The sequence below is a fragment of the Doryrhamphus excisus genome, linkage group LG7, assembly GCF_037039965.1.
Source record: "Doryrhamphus excisus strain RoL-2023G ecotype Guam linkage group LG7, RoL_Dexc_Guam_v1.1, whole genome shotgun sequence".
In the NCBI taxonomy this organism is placed as follows: Eukaryota; Metazoa; Chordata; class Actinopteri; order Syngnathiformes; family Syngnathidae; genus Doryrhamphus; species Doryrhamphus excisus.
Genome location: NC_136363.1, coordinates 10,441,096 through 10,462,088, shown reverse-complemented (window position 1 = coordinate 10,462,088; position 20,993 = coordinate 10,441,096). Strand labels below are relative to the sequence as shown.

General features: G+C 47.3%; 1 protein-coding gene and 1 long non-coding RNA gene across 2 annotated transcripts in view; one reads left to right on the top strand and one right to left on the bottom strand.

Moving 5' to 3' along the window:
- The window catches only part of LOC131102050 (hippocalcin-like protein 1), a 224,045-nt gene extending 204,861 nt beyond the window's left edge, over window positions 1-19,184 (bottom strand). The window contains exon 1 of the mRNA XM_058047529.2: window positions 18,748-19,184. The gene's annotated coding sequence lies outside the window, so the exon portion shown is untranslated. The remainder of the gene's footprint in view (window positions 1-18,747) is intronic.
- LOC144899534 (uncharacterized) lies at window positions 13,359-15,279 on the top strand. The gene is made up of 3 exons (XR_013627712.1): window positions 13,359-13,697; window positions 13,808-13,865; window positions 15,264-15,279. It is a non-coding gene; the product is annotated as an uncharacterized LOC144899534 (long non-coding RNA).
- Window positions 19,185-20,993: the final 1,809 nt, after the last annotated feature.

Below are 20,993 nucleotides of genomic sequence, written 5' to 3'. Positions count from 1 at the left end.
ACGTGGTGGGCGTGGCCTGGCGGCGAATGCTCAGGCCTCGCCATTTACATAGAAAAGGTCATCATTCGCCCGCAAAAGGTCGCATGGGCTTGAAAACTCATAGGGGGGGTCAGAATCCAGGCCTGAGCGGCCTGGTGTGGCCCCCATATGAAACCAAGCCAAATTGACTCACTAGCGCCACCTAGAAGTTTTAAAATAATTATCCCTCGCCTCCCGTTGCACGTATCGGCATGATTTTCGGAGGAGACATCACTCGTGACAGGACGCACAAAAAAGTCTCAATAACCCATGTTCTAAAACCAACAGGAAGTCGGCCATTTTAGGTGGCGGCGGCCATTTGGGGGCGGATGTATGGGTCGTATCTTGACGAACTCCTCCTAGGGGGTTTGACCGAATGAGTCCGTTGTTGCATCAACGGACACTAGACGGATGGCCCACGTTAAATTGCGAAGGATTTTGGGCCGCTCCATAGGATGTGGGCGTGGCACGCCACCAAACTTTGACCATTTCATATCTGGCCCTGCCTGGTGTCTGGCCTTGCCTTGAGGCAATGTACATCAAAGTCAATACACAGTTTGACTGACAGACTGATGATGTCAGTTGATGGACTATGATGTGTGTAAAGCACATGTGGGGGGCGTGGCCACGGCAAATGGTCAGCCTTCGCCATTGACCATCAAAAGGTCATCATTTGCCTGCAGAAGGTCACAGGCTGCTGAAATCTTAAACGTGAGGCCTTAATCCAGGCCTGAGCGCCCTGGTGGTGCTCCCATGTGACACCAATCTAAATTGACACACTAGCGCCACCTAGAAGTTTCAATTCATTATCCCTCGCCACCCGTTACACGTATCACTATGATTTTCGGTGGAGACGTCTATCATGACAGGACGCACCTAATGCTCCAGAAGCCATGTTCTAAACACAGCGCCACCAACTGGTGGAAATGTATATCTGCCGTAACTTCCTGATTCATGGTCAGATTGTCTTGAAATTTTTTTTGGTGTGTTGGGTCAATCTCTGGTCTGTTATACTGTGTGTACATAGACTCTATAGCGCCACCAACTGGTGGAAATGTATATAGCCGTAACTTCCTTCCACATGGTCGGATCAAGCCCAAATTTTTTCTGGTGGTTTGGGGTACCCTCTGGTCTATGACTGTGTGTGTACATACACTGTATAGCGCCACCAACTGGTGGAAATGTATATAGCCGTAACTTCCTTCCACATGGTCGGATCAGGCCCAAATTTTTTCTGGTGGTCTGGGGTACCCTCTGGTCTATGACTGTGTGTGTACATACGCTATAGCGCCACCAACTGGTGGAAATGTATATCTGCCGTAACTTCCTTACGCACGGTCGGATCGGCCCCTAATTTTTTCTGTTGGTTCGGGGTACCCTCCGGTCCGTTACCGTGTGGGCCAACCACTCTATAGCGCCACCCACAGGCGGAAACATATATCCGCCGCAAGGACCTACCGCGTGGTCCGATCGTCGTGAATTTTTTTATGGCGGTTCGCGGTGTCGGACGGGACGTGACCGCGCACCCGCCTCGCCGCCGCTGTCGCCCCCTCCTGGCGGAAAATTGCAAGTGCCGTGACTCCCTTACCGCTTATCCGCTCGCCGCGGTTTTTCGTACGGCGCGTCCGCGCGCCCGTCCGGTCGCGCGCGCGACCCCGACCCGCGCGTACCCCCGACCCGCGCGTACCCCCGAGCGCGTCGGGGTGCTCGAGCCCGCTCATCACTGCTTGCAGTTTTAATTAGGGCTCGAGCACTGACCAGTGCGAAAGCCCTATTGTAATCGTTCCGTTTTTTATTAGGGCTCGAGCACTGACCAGTGCGAAAGCCCTATTGTAATCGTTCCGTTTTTTATTCTGACGAAAGGACGGCCATTTTGAGGGCCTTAACATGCCCGAAAACTCACCAAATTTTGCAAGCGCGTCAGGTCTGGCGAAAATTTCGATCTAGTGGGGGTCCCGAAAACAATGTTCCAAAATTGACTCTCTAGCGCCACCTTTAATTTTTGAAAAAATTGGCCCCCGCCACCAGTTTCACCTATCGTCACGAAACTTGGTGGAGACGTCTATCGTGACAGGACGGACCAAAAAGTCTCAAGAACCCATATTGGAAAACGAACAGGAAGTCGGCCATTTTGGATGGCGGCGGCCTTTTTCGTGCCAGAAGTTGGGGTCGTATCTCGACGAACTCCTCCTAGGGGGTTTGACCAAATGAGTCCGTTGTTGCATCAACGGACACTAGACGGATGGCCGACGTTAAATTGCGAAGGATTTTGGGATATTCCATACGATGTGGGCGTGGCACGCCCCCAAATTTTGCCCATTTTCATATGTCCGGGCCTTGCACGCTGAGCGTAACTGTAGACGTGAATAACTTGGCTCCACGTGGTCAGATCTTCATCATACTTGGTACATGTGATCATGGCCCCGCCCCGAAGGTCCCCGTAGGTCACTTCCTGATTTCGTCGCAGCGCCACCTATTGGCGACAGGCTAAAGGCGTGTCATCTACATGAGGCCTTTTCTGCCAGGAGATTCATCAGATGAACATCGGGGTCACAAGGTCACTGCCTGACAGCCTGGTGAAGCCTGTTGATGGACCATGATGCAGGAAAAGCGCACGTGGTGGGCGTGGCCTGGCGGCGAATGCTCAGGCCTCGCCATTTACATAGAAAAGGTCATCATTCGCCCGCAAAAGGTTGCATGGGCTTGAAAACTCATAGGGGGGGGCAGAATCCAGGCCTGAGCGGCCTGGTGTGGCCCCCATATGAAACCAAGCCAAATTGACTCACTAGCGCCACCTACAAGTTTTAAAATAATTATCCCTCGCCTCCCGTTGCACGTATCGGCATGATTTTCGGAGGAGACATCACTCGTGACAGGACGCACAAAAAAGTCTCAATAACCCATGTTCTAAAACCAACAGGAAGTCGGCCATTTTAGGTGGCGGCGGCCATTTGGGGGCGGATGTATGGGTCGTATCTTGACGAACTCCTCCTAGGGGGTTTGACCGAATGAGTCCGTTGTTGCATCAACGGACACTAAACGGATGGCCCACGTTAAATTGCGAAGGATTTTGGGCCGCTCCATAGGATGTGGGCGTGGCACGCCACCAAACTTTGACCGTTTCATATCTGGCCCTGCCTGGTGTCTGGCCTTGCCTTGAAGCAATGTACATCAAAGTCAATACACAGTTTGACTGACAGACTGATGAGGTCAGTTGATGGACTATGATGTGTGTAAAGCACATGTGGGGGGCGTGGCCACGGCGAATGGTCAGCCTTCGCCATTGACCATCAAAAGGTCATTTGCCTGCAGAAGGTCACAGGCTGCTGAAATCTTAAACGTGAGGCCTTAATCCAGGCCTGAGCGCCCTGGTGGTGCTCCCATGTGACACCAATCTAAATTGACACACTAGCGCCACCTAGAAGTTTCAATTCATTATCCCTCGCCACCCGTTACACGTATCACTATGATTTTCGGTGGAGACGTCTATCATGACAGGACGCACCTAATGCTCCAGAAGCCATGTTCTAAACACAGCGCCACCAACTGGTGGAAATGTATATCTGCCGTAACTTCCTGATTCATGGTCAGATTGTCTTGAAATTTTTTTTGGTGTGTTGGGTCAATCTCTGGTCTGTTATACTGTGTGTACATAGACTCTATAGCGCCACCAACTGGTGGAAATGTATATAGCCGTAACTTCCTTCCACATGGTCGGATCAAGCCCAAATTTTTTCTGGTGGTTTGGGGTACCCTCTGGTCTATGACTGTGTGTGTACATAGACTCTATAGCGCCACCAACTGGTGGAAATGTATATAGCCGTAACTTCCTTCCACATGGTCGGATCAGGCCCAAATTTTTTCTGGTGGTCTGGGGTACCCTCTGGTCTATGACTGTGTGTGTGTACATACGCTATAGCGCCACCAACTAGTGGAAATGTATATCTGCCGTAACTTCCTTACGCACGGTCGGATCGGCCCCTAATTTTTTCTGTTGGTTCGGGGTACCCTCCGGTCCGTTACCGTGTGGGCCAACCACTCTATAGCGCCACCCACAGGCGGAAACGTATATCCGCCGCAAGGACCTACCGCGTGGTCCGATCGTCGTGAATTTTTTTATGGCGGTTCGCGGTGTCGGACGGGACGTGACCGCGCACCCGCCTCGCCGCCGCTGTCGCCCCCTCCTGGCGGAAAATTGCAAGTGCCGTGACTCCCTTACCGCTTATCCGCTCGCCGCGGTTTTTCGTACGGCGCGTCCGCGCGCCCGTCCGGTCGCGCGCGCGACCCCGACCCGCGCGTACCCCCGACCCGCGCGTACCCCCGAGCGCGTCGGGGTGCTCGAGCCCGCTCATCACTGCTTGCAGTTTTAATTATTATTATTATTATTCCGACGAAAGGACGGCCATTTTGAGGGCCTTAACATGCCCGAAAACTCACCAAATTTTGCAAGCGCGTCAGGTCTGGCGAAAATTTCGATCTGGTGGGGGTCCCGAAAACAATGTTCCAAAATTGACTCTCTAGCGCCACCTTTAATTTTTGAAAAAATTGGCCCCCGCCACCAGTTTCACCTATCGTCACGAAACTTGGTGGAGACGTCTATCGTGACAGGACGGACCAAAAAGTCTCAAGAACCCATATTGGAAAACGAACAGGAAGTCGGCCATTTTGGATGGCGGCGGCCTTTTTCGTGCCAGAAGTTGGGGTCGTATCTCGACGAACTCCTCCTAGGGGGTTTGACCAAATGAGTCCGTTGTTGCATCAACGGACACTAGACGGATGGCCGACGTTAAATTGCGAAGGATTTTGGGATATTCCATACGATGTGGGCGTGGCACGCCCCCAAATTTTGCCCATTTTCATATGTCCGGGCCTTGCACGCTGAGCGTAACTGTAGACATGAATAACTTGGCTCCACGTGGTCAGATCTTCATCATACTTGGTACATGTGATCATGGCCCCGCCCCGAAGGTCCCCGTAGGTCACTTCCTGATTTCGTTGCAGCGCCACCTATTGGCGACAGGCTAAAGGCGTGTCATCTACATGAGGCCTTTTCTGCCAGGAGATTCATCAGATGAACATCAGGGTCACAAGGTCACTGCCTGACAGCCTGGTGAAGCCTGTTGATGGACCATGATGCAGGAAAAGCGCACGTGGTGGGCGTGGCCTGGCGGCGAATGCTCAGGCCTCGCCATTTACATAGAAAAGCTCATCATTCGCCCGCAAAAGGTCGCATGGGCTTGAAAACTCATAGGGGGGGTCAGAATCCAGGCCTGAGCGGCCTGGTGTGGCCCCCATATGAAACCAAGCCAAATTGACTCACTAGCGCCACCTAGAAGTTTTAAAATAATTATCCCTCGCCTCCCGTTGCACGTATCGGCATGATTTTCGGAGGAGACATCACTCGTGACAGGACGCACAAAAAAGTCTCAAGAACCCATGTTCAAAAACCAACAGGAAGTCGGCCATTTTAGGTGGCGGCGGCCATTTGGGGGAGGATGTAGGGGTCGTATCTCGACGAACTCCTCCTAGGGGGTTTGACTGAATGAGTCCGTTGTTGCATCAACGGACACTAGACGGATGGCCCACGTTAAATTGCGAAGGATTTTGGGCCGCTCCATAGGATGTGGGCGTGGCACGCCACCAAACTTTGACCATTTCATATCTGGCCCTGCCTGGTGTCTGGCCTTGCCTTGAAGCAATGTACATCAAAGTCAATACACAGTTTGACTGACAGACTGATGATGTCAGTTGATGGACTATGATGTGTGTAAAGCACATGTGGGGGGCGTGGCCACGGCGAATGGTCAGCCTTCGCCATTGACCATCAAAAGGTCATCATTTGCCTGCAGAAGGTCACAGGCTGCTGAAATCTTAAACGTGAGGCCTTAATCCAGGCCTGAGCGCCCTGGTGGTGCTCCCATGTGACACCAATCTAAATTGACACACTAGCGCCACCTAGAAGTTTCAATTCATTATCCCTCGCCACCCGTTACACGTATCACTATGATTTTCGGTGGAGACGTCTATCATGACAGGACGCACTTAACGCTCCAGAAGCCATGTTCAAAACACAGCGCCACCAACTGGTGGAAATGTATATCTGCCGTAACTTCCTGATTCATGGTCAGATTGTCTTGAAATTTTTTTTGGTGTGTTGGGTCAATCTCTGGTTTGTTATACTGGGTGTACATGGACTCTATAGCGCCACCAACTGGTGGAAATGTATATAGCCGTAACTTCCTTCCACATGGTCGGATCAAGCCCAAATTTTTTCTGGTGGTTTGGGGTACCCTCTGGTCTATGACTGTGTGTGTACATAGACTCTATAGTGCCACCAACTGGTGGAAAGGTATATAGCCGTAACTTCCTTCCACATGGTCGGATCAAGCCCAAATTTTTTCTGGTGGTTTGGGGTACCCTCTGGTCTATGACTGTGTGTGTACATAGACTCTATAGCGCCACCAACTGGTGGAAAGGTATATAGCCGTAACTTCCTTCCACATGGTCGGATCAAGCCCAAATTTTTTCTGGTGGTTTGGGGTACCCTCTGGTCTATGACTGTGTGTGTACATAGACTCTATAGCGCCACCAACTGGTGGAAATGTATATAGCCGTAACTTCCTTCCACATGGTCGGATCAGGCCACAAAATTTTCTGCTGGTCTGGGGTACCCTCTGGTCTATGTCTGTGTGTGTACATAGACAGTATAGCGCCACCAACTGGTGGAAATGTATATAGCCGTAACTTCCTTCCACATGGTCGGATCAGGCCCAAATTTTTTCTGGTGGTCTGGGGTACCCTCTGGTCTATGACTGTGTGTGTACATACACTGTATAGCGCCACCAACTGGTGGAAATGTATATAGCCGTAACTTCCATCCACATGGTCGGATCAAGCCCAAATTTTTTCTGGTGGTTTGGGGTACCCTCTGGTCTATGACTGTGTGTGTACATAGACTGTATAGCGCCACCAACTGGTGGAAATGTATATAGCCGTAACTTCCTTCCACATGGTCGGATCAGGCCCAAATTTTTTCTGGTGGTCTGGGGTACCCTCTGGTCTATGACTGTGTGTGTACATCGACTGTATAGCGCCACCAACTGGTGGAAATGTATATAGCCGTAACTTCCTTCCACATGGTCGGATCAGGCCCAAATTTTTTCTGATGGTCTGGGGTACCCTCTGGTCTGTGACTGTGTGTGTACGTAGACTGTATAGCGCCACCAACTGGTGGAAATGTATATAGCCGTAACTTCCTTACGCACGGTCGGATCGGCCCCTAATTTTTTCTGTTGGTTCGGGGTACCCTCCGGTCCGTTACCGTGTGGGCGCATACACTCTATAGCGCCACCCACAGGCGGAAACGTATATCCGCCGCAAGGACCTACCGCGCGGTCCGATCGTCGTGAATTTTTTTATGGCGGTTCGCGGCGTCGGATGGGACGTGACCGCGCACCCGCCTCGCCGCCGCTGTCGCCCCCTCCTGGCGGAAAATTGCAAGTGCCGTGACTCCCTTATTGCTTATCCGCTCGCCGCGGTTTTTCGTACGGCGCGTCCGCGCGCCCGTCCGGTCGCGCGCGCGACCCCGACCCGCGCGTAGCCCCGACCCGCGCGTACCCCCGAGCGCGTCGGGGTGCTCGAGCCCGCTCATCACTGCTTGCAGTTTTAATTATTATTATTATTATTATTCTGACGAAAGGACGGCCATTTTGAGGGCCTGAACATGCCCGAAAACTCACCAAATTTTCCAAGCGCGTCAGGTCTGCCGAAAATTTCGATCTGGTGGGGGTCCCGAAAACAATGTTCCAAAATTGACTCTCTAGCGCCACCTTTTATTTTTGAAAAAATTGGCCCCCGACACCAGTTTCACCTATCGTCACGAAACTCGGTGGAGACGTCTATCGTGACAGGACGGACCAAAAAGTCTCAAGAACCCATATTGGAAAACGAACAGGAAGTCAGCCATTTTGGATGGCGGCGGCCGTTTTTGGGCCAGAAGTTGGGGTCGTATCTCGACGAACTCCTCCTAGGGGGTTTGACCAAATGAGTCCGTTGTTGCATCAACGGACACTAGACGGATGGCCGACGTTAAATTGCGAAGGATTTTGGGATATTCCATACGATGTGGGCGTGGCACGCCCCCAAATTTTGCCCTTGTTCATCTGCCCCGGCCTTGCACGCTGAGCGTAACTGTAGACGTGAATAACTTGGCTCCACGTGGTCAGATCTTCATCATACTTGGTACATGTGATCATGGCCCCGCCCCGAAGGTCCCCGTAGGTCACTTCCTGATTTCGTCGCAGCGCCACCTATTGGCGACAGGCTAAAGGCGTGTCATCTACATGAGGCCTTTTCTGCCAGGAGATTCATCAGATGAACATCAGGGTCACAAGGTCACTGCCTGACAGCCTGGTGAAGCCTGTTGATGGACCATGATGCAGGAAAAGCGCACGTGGTGGGCGTGGCCTGGCAGCGAATGCTCAGGCCTCGCCATTTACATAGAAAAGGTCATCATTCGCCCGCAAAAGGTCGCATGGGCTTGAAAACTCATAGGGGGGGTCAGAATCCAGGCCTGAGCAACCTGGTGTGGCCCCCATATGAAACCAAGCCAAATTGACTCACTAGCGCCACCTAGAAGTTTTAAAATAATTATCCCTCGCCTCCCGTTGCACGTATCGGCATGATTTTCGGAGGAGACATCACTCGTGACAGGACGCACAAAAAAGTCTCAAGAACCCATGTTCTAAAACCAACAGGAAGTCGGCCATTTTAGGTGGCGGCGGCCATTTGGGGGCGGATGTATGGGTCGTATCTCGACGAACTCCTCCTAGGGGGTTTGACCGAATGAGTCCGTTGTTGCATCAACGGACACTAGACGGATGGCCCACGTTAAATTGCGAAGGATTTTGGGCCGCTCCATAGGATGTGGGCGTGGCACGCCACCAAACTTTGACCATTTCATATCTGGCCCTGCCTGGTGTCTGGCCTTGCCTTGAAGCAATGTACATCAAAGTCAATACACAGTTTGACTGACAGACTGATGAAGTCAGTTGATGGACTATGATGTGTGTAAAGCACATGTGGGGGGCGTGGCCACGGCGAATGGTCAGCCTTCGCCATTGACCATCAAAAGGTCATAATTTGCCTGCAGAAGGTCACAGGCTGCTGAAATCTTAAACGTGAGGCCTTAATCCAGGCCTGAGCGCCCTGGTGGTGCTCCCATGTGACACCAATCTAAATTGACACACTAGCGCCACCTAGAAGTTTCAATTCATTATCCCTCGCCACCCGTTACACGTATCACTATGATTTTCGGTGGAGACGTCTATCAAGACAGGACGCACTTAACGCTCCAGAAGCCATGTTCAAAACACAGCGCCACCAACTGGTGGACATGTATATCTGCCGTAACTTCCTGATTCATGGTCAGATTGTCTTGAAATTTTTTCTGGTGTGTTGGGTCAATCTCTGGTCTGTTATACTGTGTGTACATAGACTGTATAGCGCCACCAACTGGTGGAAATGTATATAGCCGTAACTTCCTTCCACATGGTCGGATCAGCCTACAATTTTTTTCTGGTGGTTTGGGGTACCCTCTGGTCTATGACTGTGTGTGTACATAGACTGTATAGCGCCACCAACTGGTGGAAATGTATATAGCCGTAACTTCCTTCCACATGGTCGGATCAGGCCCAAATTTTTTCTGGTGGTCTGGGGTACCCTCTGGTCTATGACTGTGTGTGTACATAGACTGTATAGCGCCACCAACTGGTGGAAATGTATATAGCCGTAACTTCCTTCCACATGGTCGGATCAGGCCCAAATTTTTTCTGGTGGTCTGGGGTACCCTCTGGTCTATGACAGTGTGTGTACATAGACTGTATAGCGCCACCAACTGGTGGAAAGGTATATCTGCCGTAACTTCCTTACGCACGGTCGGATCGGCCCCTAATTTTTTCTGTTGGTTCGGGGTACCCTCCGGTCCGTTACCGTGTGGGCGCATACACTCTATAGCGCCACCCACAGGCGGAAACGTATATCCGCCGCAAGGACCTACCGCGCGGTCCGATCGTCGTGAATTTTTTTATGGCGGTTCGCGGCGTCGGACGGGACGTGACCGCGCACCCGCCTCGCCGCCGCTGTCGCCCCCTCCTGGCGGAAAATTGCAAGTGCCGTGACTCCCTTATCGCTTATCCGCTCGCCGCGGTTTTTCGTACGGCGCGTCCGCGCGCCCGTCCGGTCGCGCGCGCGACCCCGACCCGCGCGTACCCCCGACCCGCGCGTACCCCCGAGCGCGTCGGGGTGCTCGAGCCCGCTCATCACTGCTTGCAGTTTTAATTATTATTATTATTATTAGGCCCTGAGATGGGTGATGAATGATTGGCAGCAGCATCGATTTTCATGCATAGTTTCTATTTCTACGGGATAAAAAAAACTCATATTTTTTCACTCGTCAATCTAGAGATGTTTTTGGAGCAGGCTTTCAAACCGAAATAGGTGTGTCCCATTACATGCATTAACAAGCTGCCTATTTTTATCTGTTTTTATATCTTTACAACACAAAGAGAGAAAGATGGGTGTTCATGTCTCACATAAAGACTGTGGATAATGGGTATAATCTTTTTTACGTGCAGTTTTCCTTTCGAGATATTCCATGTGAATGACCTTTAAGGCAATCTATGTCATCCACCCGCACCTCCAGATTTATTTCCATCTTTAGCCACAATCGATGTGCTGACACACAACACCTTTTTCTCTCATTTAGCCTCTTCCCTTGTTCACCGCCTCTCTCGTCCTCCCAGCTGCATCCATCTTCCATCCCCTCCAAACCCTCCTAAATGTCACTTTGTCGTTCTTTTTTAACAGTCCTTGATCTCTGCTAAATGCTTCGGGGCCCACCACCGCCCGCCGATCCCCTCGGTACCGCTGTTCTAGATCCTTCTGTCAACGCGTACTGGAAGCAGCACGGCCCCAGATCGGCCCTGCTGGCCTTGATCCCTGTTACTAAACAACCCAAGGAGGCGTAATGCCAGCCAGCCTGGCGGTGGACACTGGAGAAGACAATCAATCTGTGATGCCTGCACCTGACAAATTAGTGCTTGGCTTTAATGAGGTAGACTGGCCCCAGTGCACGCAGTCAACAGTACTCTTTCTTTGTATTGAATGCATTTTTTTTTTCAAATGTCAGGTTCCCTTTAGCCTGTCGAAACTTTTCTTTGGCTTGATTTTGCAGAACATCACAGAGCGTACTTGCTTTTGGTCTTTTCAGCTGAGATTGTAGGCTTACTGCTGCACGAGAAATGAAATAACAATTACATAACCGCCTGGTACCAAGTCATACGGTGTTTGGGGACCTTTGTAGAACTAAACAACACAGACGTGATTTATTACAAAACTTCACAAATGACATTTGGAGGAGCTGCATTTCATTTGCCAAGTCGTTTGTTGTATAATTACGGTGTAACAGACCACACAGAACTCATTTCATCCAAAACTCAACATAACAAATTCACTTCTAAATAAAATAAAATTGCAGCTCAGTGTGCAACAAATGTTTTTTTTTTTTGCTGCTTCTGTCACGTTTGACTGGCCAATTGTCGCTTGGCAGAGTCTGCAAGGTACAAGCATGGCTGCCTCATTAATCATTAAATAAAACAAGCACATAAAAGTAAGATGTCACTGTAAGGAAATGATTTGAAAACAACAATATGAAGATTGTGAGACAAGTTTATTGATGCAAAGTCCCAACTCTGTATTAAATATAAAATTCTCATTTTAAGAAAGAAAATCAAAGCCCACCACCTCATCCCGCATGCTTCAAGGGCTAGAAATGGAATCTCCACCCCTCATTGAACTCTCCAGAGACTTTCAAAAACAGAGCTTTCGAGGCACCACAACTAATTTTAACTCACTCCCAATGGAGCTCGGCAGCAAGCCAAAAAAGTACACTGTAGCGGACACACACACTAACGCATCCCCCAGATGGAGATGGTAATTATTATCTCAGCATCAACTTGCCTGCCTTTTTGGAACTGGAGGCAATCACTCACACATTCAGGACAAGCACCACTACGGTGCTGAGAGTTCTAAAATGTGTGCATCATTAAGTTTGGAAGGACTTTAAAAGACAAACGATTGTGCTTCTCATAATGCAATTGTAGAAACAGTGAATTTTGCCGTTTCTGATTCTGTTTTTTCAGTTTTTACGTTAAAAACCATTTCCGGTTTTATTTTGAAATACTTCCGCATTCGTGAACTTTAACATTAACTTCCGGTTTTCGCACCGGTGTCCTCCTGATGCTCATTATAGCTTTCTTTACGATTATTTTCTATTGCCCCTCCTATTTTAAATGCTGGTTTATCATGTCTATTCGAGTTTTACTTATAATTTTGTCGAATTATTTGCAACGTGACGCTATGTTCGAATATCAGTATTGCTGTTTTATCTCCACAAGGTAAGCATTTATTATTGCCTATGTGTATAAAGCCACACATTCACCAAAATTACTACATTATAGTGATTGTGGGCACAATTCAATTGACTTTGGTATCAAAAGTTACCTTACAGCACACGTTAATGTGTATTTAATAGTAATTTTAACATAAGACATTAACACAAGACATGGTTAGCTTGAGATGCTACTGTTTACATAATCCCATTGCTTTCCTTGGAAACAACTTCTTTGAAATATTAATGAGTCTTGCACTACCTTTTGGTTTTTCCCAGTGACATATGTTTAATATTTCATAACCCCACAAGACATTTTTTTTTGTTTTTAATTAATCAAAGCTTGGCATTGATTAAGCAAGCTTGTCTCATTCTCAGGCCTGGTGAGTAATGAGTAAAATGAGTGAGAATGAAGCAGGTGGTCGGGCTGGAAGAGCTGCAGAGGAAAAGGAAGTGATATTTACTGTAATTGTGAGAAAAACATACTAATTTGGCAAGGACTTGTACTACTACTGGTTGTATGTGTTAAAGGGTGGTATGGGGGTGTTTGGGAGCCATATTGCTTCATGTCACACATCTACAGCGTCAGCATAATATCTGATTTCTGATATCTTCAACATTGAGTGAAATAAAGCATGCTAAAATCAGGCAAGAGGTGCATGAAACGACCTAAATGTCACGCTCTCGTGAAGAAAGCATGACGTCGAACTGCTACTGCACGCTGCAAGTAAGCTCCTTGAAAGTACCAGCAGGCAGTCAGGAAGAAAATATACCCTTCACCGGAGCTTATGTGGGACGCCAAAAGAGAACCCGCTGTGGTGCATTGTGGGAGAATTCATGCGTGCGTCCTTGCCAGGCTGAGGCAGAGAGATCAGACACTGCTCGCCTCCTCTCCACCTGAAGGCTCGCCTCTGAAGTTCTCGCAAGGACTATAAGTATCCCGCTGCGGCTGCTTAGCAACTATTTTTTTCCACCGGGATGCTGCAGATTAGAGCAGACCAAGACGTGACTATGCACTAAGAGGTCACAACATTAGGTACACCTGCACACATCAAATGAGACGATAGAAAAAGAGCTGTATTACAGTGGAGTAGCTAATCATTCAGAAGTGTTGCAGAACGAGACCCAAGCTGTGTCTGAATAATGATGTTTTTCTCCCTGCAGATCCATCGAGGGAAGAAAAGGCTGCCAAGGGGTTGCTTCAGAAATGCATTCGCTAAAACTTGTAAATGTACTTAACTTTTTATTTCTCTCCGACTGTCAGGTTGTGACTTTTTTTCACCCAGAATACTTTCTATTGTCTAAAACTAACACTGATCTCCTTCTCCTGTCTAAAAATAGAAAATACAGCAATCAACTTTACAACTTTTGACTGGTGGAAGACAGCACGCTTTCACAGGTACCTTAAAGCAGCTAACATTATACATACATAAAATATGAAGGGGACGTTTAACGTCATGTAAACATGTGTGCAGTATTCTTGCTTCTGGAACAAATCCTATCTGACTGGAGGATCGGCTTTAAACGGCTATACTGTCTGGGTAAAAAGAACGATCAAACTGCTATTTTATTTATTAAGGGGAGCCTTTTCAAACGGAGAGGACAAAAAAGGACATGAGAGATGATGAAAGGCAAAGTGAGGAGTGGGCAGGAGGAGATCTGATGATGCAAAAGGGGGGAGGAAAATATTCCCTTTCCTAGTGGGGGAAGAAAATGGATTGAGGAGGAGGAGGAGGAGGAGTGGTACAGGGGAAAAGAGAAGGAGGCCACAATTGAGATACGATCGCAACAGAAGAGCATGCACGTTAGTTGAGTCGAGCCTTTTATGCTAAGGAACGCATGCATGATACACACACACACACACACACACTGTTTTCTGTCTTCATGTCAAGCTCTCGGAGTAAAAGGCTGCCCTGTTAGCCTCTTCATATAGCTGTTGGAGGTCAACTTGGAAATTGCTCTTAGTCAGTGGCATCATTAGGCCTATTTTAGTGGGACTTATTATTAAGGCTTAAGCTTAGTCTTAAGCCCCCCCCTAAATAATTTGATATTTTTTTATTGATTTTTTTTTTTTTTTACAAAAAAATCTCTGACAAAATGTATATAATAGGGCAAGAATAGGAGTTAAAATAAATATTCATATTAGACGATCTTGGCTCTTTTTTATTTTACCTCTGTTGTTTTGCGGCCAAGAGGTAGATTCCAGCCATAAAGGAACACTGCATATGCTAATTAGCTAGCCGGTAGCTAATATCATGGTCCTGGTTGTAGTGTCAAGTGTGCCCTGCGCTCTCTTCAGCCTTTGGGGGCACAACATCATGATTCCACTATGATTAATTTATTAATTCATGATTAAAACAATTGAGTATCTCTACTAAATCTGTCCAAGAGGGAAAGTTATATCCTGGTTCTTGTTCCTTATTTGTTTTTTGGATTTCCTAATGTCTACTACATTCATTCATATCCTGTGCATCTTCAGGGGGTTAAGCCCCCCTGTCCTCAGAACCTAGTGACGCCCCTGCTCTTAGCTATTGCAAAAAAAAATTAAGCCGTTTTATTAATATCCTCATTCATTGTTAGTGTTGCTATTGTCTTATGGGAGAGTTTTATAATAATTTTCATCGTTTCACCGTTCAGATTCTCTTTTTTTGTAGAAGCTATTTTGTAGAAGCTAGACTTTGACTTTTTCGACTGACATGGACTCAATAGACCTGCTTGCATGTATGCGTTTGAACAAGCCTTTATTTTGTCACTTATACAGAAGTGAAATTGTACAAAAATTGTCTCTGTGTTCTAGCCCTGTTGGATGCACCTGCTACAGACTGACTGATAAAAACGAACTGCAATTCTATACAACATTGTCCAACCTCCTCGTCCTGTTTCTTGATGATGCGAGTTCAGCTCTGGATGCACTTGGGTACTAAAGGTGAGCTCTGATGCTGACACACACACACACACACAGCTGCCTCCAGCAGAGAATCTGCTTCCTCGGCCTTATCGAGTACTTTATCAAACTCGAGGTTTAACAGGCTCGAGATGTCCCCGCCCCTTCCAAAAGTAGGATCAGAGCAGATTATTGGCCCCGACGGCATGCATGGGAAAGGCACAGATTCCCGCTTCAACCCATTCTGGACACACCCTAGTCTACCTCCTGCCTTCTGGGGCGAGGAATTAGTCCTTTTAAAATGCACTCTGATTCTCACTAGTTTGATCATGAAACATTCAGATACTGACAAACCTTTCTAGGGCCAATTTCTTTGTTTCTTCCAATGATGAATTGTGGAGCTGCCCACAGACTCAGGAAGACGAGCTTACTCACGATGCTGCGCCTGCCACCAGTTTGGTGGCTTGTTATCGACTTGACAAATGCATCAGACGTCAGCAAATGATAAAGCACTGATTCCCAGGCAAAATATGTCTCTACAAAAATGAATCAAACCAATAAATCAGTGTACTTGTTTGACATTGCTATTCAGGAACACATTACAGCCAAGTAGGTTGGTATGGGACACATTTTTTTCATTTTTTATAAAGTTCTCAAGGGACAATGCAACAAGAAAAAATTTAAGAATAGTCAGTGTACAGCTTGGATAGCGGGATCATTTTACGATCTTCTGAAAATCAGTCAACACATAGACATTATTGTCTAAACTGACGAATGTCTAGCATGATGGTGGTAGTATCATGGTCTGGGGCTACACGAGTGCTCCCAACACAGAGAAGCTGCAGTTGGTAAAGGGAAAAGTGAAGGTGATAGAGTGGCCAAGTACGTCTTCTCCAGACCCGCACCTAACTGAGCACCTGTGGCACATCCCCAAGCGGAAGAAAGATGCAGCAACAAAAGCTGTCGTCATGGAGGAGTGGAAGAAAATTCTAGTAACAACCTGTGCAGCTTTGGTGTGTTCCATTTCCAAAAGGATAAAGGTGATGCTTGATGTTCACAGTGTTCACACTAAGTATTGACTCATACATACAATTTGGACATATTGACTGTCAGGTGTACTTGTGAGGTCAGCTATTTCCACTATAAAGGCTGTGTTTTGGCTCATTTTCAATGGATAGTAAATCTATACTGTTGTACACAGACTACTCCACAGTCGTCCCTTGCAATATTGCAGTTTGATTATCACTACCTTGCTATATTGTATTTTTTTACTATGGTCTTAGTCAAAACATATTGACATACAAGTGATATTGACTGAAAAAAAAGGTTCCTCACATTGTGTGGAAGTGGTAGTTTTGTTAGTCTTTGTGAGGGCTGCGTATTGTACTACTATTTGTGCTTATAGATTTGTTAGATGACATATTTTAGATTTGGGTCCAGTTAAGTCAGCACACCTATTTTCAAATAGCAGAAGTTGTAATGCCTTTTAAAGATTCTCCAAAGCCATTAGCAAATGAACCGAAATGCCTGCCATTTCCTCCGTAGTTTGAACATTGAGTGATTTCTAGGAGCTGGTTATCCGCTCGAGTGTGATCAAATAACATGGCTCTAATATGCATGCAGATGCCAGTGTGACATTAGTAGAGAACAACCGTCTGTACATAAACGTAGCCCATAACCATAGCCATACCAGTTGCAATAAAACACGAAGGCAGACGACCACAGAACTCTCTCCTGTTGGTTTTGCCGCCATCTTTCCCACAATGTCGTTAGCGTCCGTCCTCTGAGATAATTCCATTGGCCTTCCACATCCATCATGCTGCTGGAGGGGAGTCCAGCCCTGATATGCAACCCCAGGCTTTCTCCTTGATGATGCAAACCTGCTCTTTCCATGCTCACAATCCAACAGCGACCTTGCTTACAGACAGAAATCTGAATTCAAAGTGACATTCCCAGCCATTATGCATTCTCTGCATACATGCCGTCACGTGCTGGAGAACTCCCAGCTGCATTAAGGTCAATGTGGGCAACATGTCTCTCTTCATTCATGCCGACAAGGGGCCTCACTCAAACTCACCTTGGCTGCAGCCTTCCACCTTTAAACCAATCCTATCATGGACAAAAATATGCAGTGGTAGGTTTTCTGACCGAGTGAGTAGCGCTCCACTTATCGTCTTATGTAACAACTAGATTAGCACATGCAAGCTAAACACCGCCTCGACCCAAACCATGTCTGCTGCAGACCTCAGACACTTTCTAAGCAAGATGACAAGCACATGTTTTTGGCACATGAATCCCCAGATAGGCACAGCTATCATGCTGGTCTTAGGAGTGCATTTTGATTTGCTGTGTGCAAAAAAAACACATGCAGACTTTGGGTGCATAGACTGATTTTTATAGTTCCGAGTGATTATTATCTTTGTGCTTCCTGTGCACTTGGAGAGCACAAGTGGATAGCCTCATTATTATAATAATGAGGCACAAGCCCACCCACCAGGCATGTCTCTTTGATGGTTAGGAATGAAATCTTGCAGAGAAGCCATTAAACCATTAACCAGTGGTCACCAAGGCATGCTGTAATGGCAGTGGCGACCCCATAACTGTCAATCCTTTGTCAGCAGGTGAGTTTCTGTACAAATTGAACATGCAGTCGCTGTCCAATGACTGCCTCGTAAGTACTTTGATGATCGCTGTGATGTTGTGAGATAGTCTTGCTTGTTCTTGCTTGGACTTGTGAAACCAGTGAAAATATGTCAGCTAGCATCTCCGTTCAGTGCAAAGATAAGACGGAGTAGTCTCTTTAGGGAAGAGTTGCATCCTTGTTCAGCACCACTTGTGTTAACTGTCCTCGTTATCGAGATTGGAGCTGGCATCCAAAACATCTAAGTGACAGGTGATAATTAACTATCTTCGTCACCCTGACGGTATCTCAGCCTCTGCTGACTTAATTTATGGATGCCGTTGCCAACGCTGCCAGTTGGCCATAGGGAAGGGGGGGGGTGCTTGGGAGCTTTTTAGATGCACAGATAAAACAGACTTTCAGGGCGTGACCCAACTCAACAGAGCTCACACATTAACTTCTCAACGCAAATCAAGATATTTGTACACCTGTCAGTACGTCTTCCAATGCATCACTGTAGTCAGAAGTGTACAGTGCTGTATTTACAAACCAGGCTCCTTGTGGTCACCATGTGCATGCTCCTATACTATCATTCATAAAAAAAGTCTTCCCATAAGATGCATAAAACGTTACTGATCGATAAGCTTTATAATGCACTTTGTAGCAAGCTTTTAGTACAGTCTTGTACTACTTTAAACGCATTGTAAGGAAATATTTGAAGTCATCACGGACAATAACCAAAGCAAGATATGGTGCAGCACGTCAGCTCTATCTTACCGGATGTAGGGCGCTGTAGTGTGGAGGGAAGGAGGTCCTCTCTGCTCCGATGGAGCCGGAGTGCAAGGACAGCCGCGGAGAGATGCAAGGATGCTAGACGCCTTCCCCCTGTGCTTCTCAATGCAGGAGGGGGGGAGGAGGAGGAGACCAAAAAGAAAGGAACGGATGCTGGATCGATCGAAGCCCAGCTTTTTAGTCGCGGATTCTGCAGCTCCCTTGCGCGCACATCCGCGGACACCGAGTGACTCGATGACTCGGATGGGTGTCCCAAATCTGTCTTACATGAGCCGTGTCCCACCGAGCATGCTTTAGCCTGCAAGTAGCGATGGTGCCGCGGCGTGATGGTCTCCTCCAGCGGAAGGTGTCTTTTTATAGGAGGAGGAGTAGGACGGCGTGTTTTAAATGGTGTGCGCCGATGAAGTGGATTTAAACCGTGTGGGGGGGGGGGTTAGGGTGGTGCTGTGGGGATTACGTGGTAGGGTTTTAATTAGATAGCGCTTCGCCGATTGGCGCCGACGTGGCGCACGGCCCCTCCCACTTTCTCCGGCGTTCTCCTGTAGAAGTGTGCGTCACCGTGGAATAAAGGCCCATATAGGACAATTTACACAAACTCACTGCTCCACAAAGAGATTTCTAGATGTGATATGATACCACATGCATGCATATTTTATTTGGTTAGGCCTTTTTAATGAATAGTAATAGTAATGGTGCTTATAGCTGCAGCTCCTTAGGACTTGGGCACGGTAGAGGGTTGCAGATTTGGACGGCTTTACTGCTAAGTGCGTGCCGTTTCGATTATGTTTTTTCAACACTTAAATGGTACAAAAAGAAGAAAATTTGACCCAAAAAGTCTTTATGTTACATGGCAAGCTAGTGCATGATATGCTGCTGTCACATGATCTACCTAGAAGGAATGTAACAATATGGTAATGCACATCAATCAGTCATTCATTTTCTACCGCTTATCCTCACGAGGGTGGGGGGGGGGGGGGGGGGTGCTGCAGCCTATCCCAGCTGTTTTCGGGCAAGAGATACACTTTGGACTGGCGACAACCACAGGCCACATACGTATAGACAAACAACCATTCACACTCACATTCATACCTATGGACAATTTGGAGTGGCCAATTAACCTAGCATGTTTTTGGAATGGGGGAGAAAACCCACGCATGCACGGGGAGAACATGCAAACTCCACACAGAGATGGCCGAGGGTGGAAATGAACTGGGGTCTCCTAGCTGTGAGGTCTGCATGCTAACCACTCGACCTGCTTGCAGCGCAATGCAAATCATAATTATCATTATTATCATGTTCTCAAAAAGTACGGATAAACGCACAAAGTATAGTTTTACTTCAAAAACACAAACACACAATACTATATACAGTGTCACAAGTCTTGAGTTTATCGAAGTTGGGTTACCAATCAAGGTTTTGCGATAATTTTAATATGAAGCGGCAATACTTACCGCAGTTAACCGTTACAGCCCTACTACCTTGTCATGCTAGCAACACATAATTAGGTCACAAACTAATCCTGAGTCAATCCTTGTAAACTTGCTCAATGGTGTCCATGTTTTCCAAACAATATTGTTTACATTATACAGACAAGCGTTTGTCAGTCCCCTAAAGAGGGGCACCAAATGTACAGCGAGTGTTTTGTCGAGTGCAGTGAGCTGTATGAGAAATTTCAAGTCAAGCCGACTTAAGGGTGTCAAACTTGGGGTTTAGTAAGTAGCGACACAATGTGGTGTATTTGTCAGACAAATAATAACAAATAGTTTTTTCACATGACTCGAGGTGTGTCATGTGATCACTGTTGCCATGATTTGTTTGACGGTGCTATGCGGTTGGGTTTATGTTTGAAAATGTTGCTTTTGAGTTTGCAGCTCCACGACCGGTAGTAAAGCCTAATATTTTAGTTCTGTTGTGCAAAGCAAATGCAAGTTGAAAGTGTCACTTTTTCACTATTCAAGCAAAAGGTCATGATTTCACATCGGTGCAGAAAAAACAAAAATAAAAACCTCCGAGCTCCATACAGACGCTCACAGAGGTCTGCCATCTGAGCCAGACATGGGCCATATTTTGTCACACCTCATGGCACTCGAGAGAGTTGCAGGTTTTATTTTTTATTAACTCAAAGGTTGGGAGATGACTCATAGTCGCTGGACTCTCTAGATTGAGTCGTGGTCCGCTCGTAGGAGAGACGACTAGGCTGTGTTACTGCACTGACCCGGTAGACGAATTAA